At 47.8% G+C, this 506-nt stretch overlaps 1 protein-coding gene across 1 annotated transcript in view; it reads right to left on the bottom strand.

Moving 5' to 3' along the window:
• GAD1 (glutamate decarboxylase 1 (brain, 67kDa)) overlaps positions 1 to 506 on the bottom strand; it is a 39,599-nt gene that overhangs the window by 33,100 nt on the left and 5,993 nt on the right. The window lies entirely within an intron of this gene.

Here is a 506-nt window from a genome sequence, read left to right as displayed (position 1 = left end):
GCCGTCTATGGGGTCGCACAGAGTCTGACACGACTGAAGTGACTTAGCAGCAGCAGCAGCAAATGAATGGGATGCAAGGCAGATGATTTCCTGTATGTTTTTTTTAGTGAAACAGTATGTAATAGCAATACAGCTGAGGCTTGAAGGACCACTGGGGGCTGGGGTGGCCCTCCTCACAGTGGAAATCCACATGTAACTTACAGTCCCCATATACAGAATTTCTCAACATCCATGGTTCCTTTGTATCCTAGATTGCATTCACACTTTCAACCAACCTGGAATTGTGTAGTACTATAGTATTTATTAGGAGAAGGCAATGGCACCCCACTCCACTACTCTTGCCTGGAAAAGCCCATGGGCGGAGGAGCCTGGTAGGCTGCAGTCCATGGGGTTGCGAAGAGTCAGACATGACTGAACGACTTGACTTTCACTTTTCACTTTCATGCATTGGAGAAGGAAATGGCAACCCACTCCAGTGTTCTTGCCTGGAGAATCCTAGGGATGGG

The sequence above is a fragment of the Bison bison genome, unplaced genomic scaffold (assembly GCF_000754665.1).
Source record: "Bison bison bison isolate TAMUID 2011002044 unplaced genomic scaffold, Bison_UMD1.0 scf7180017864190, whole genome shotgun sequence".
Classification (NCBI taxonomy): domain Eukaryota; kingdom Metazoa; phylum Chordata; class Mammalia; order Artiodactyla; family Bovidae; genus Bison; species Bison bison.
The sequence above is the reverse complement of the archived record's forward strand: the minus strand, read 5'-3'. Positions and strand labels throughout refer to the sequence as shown.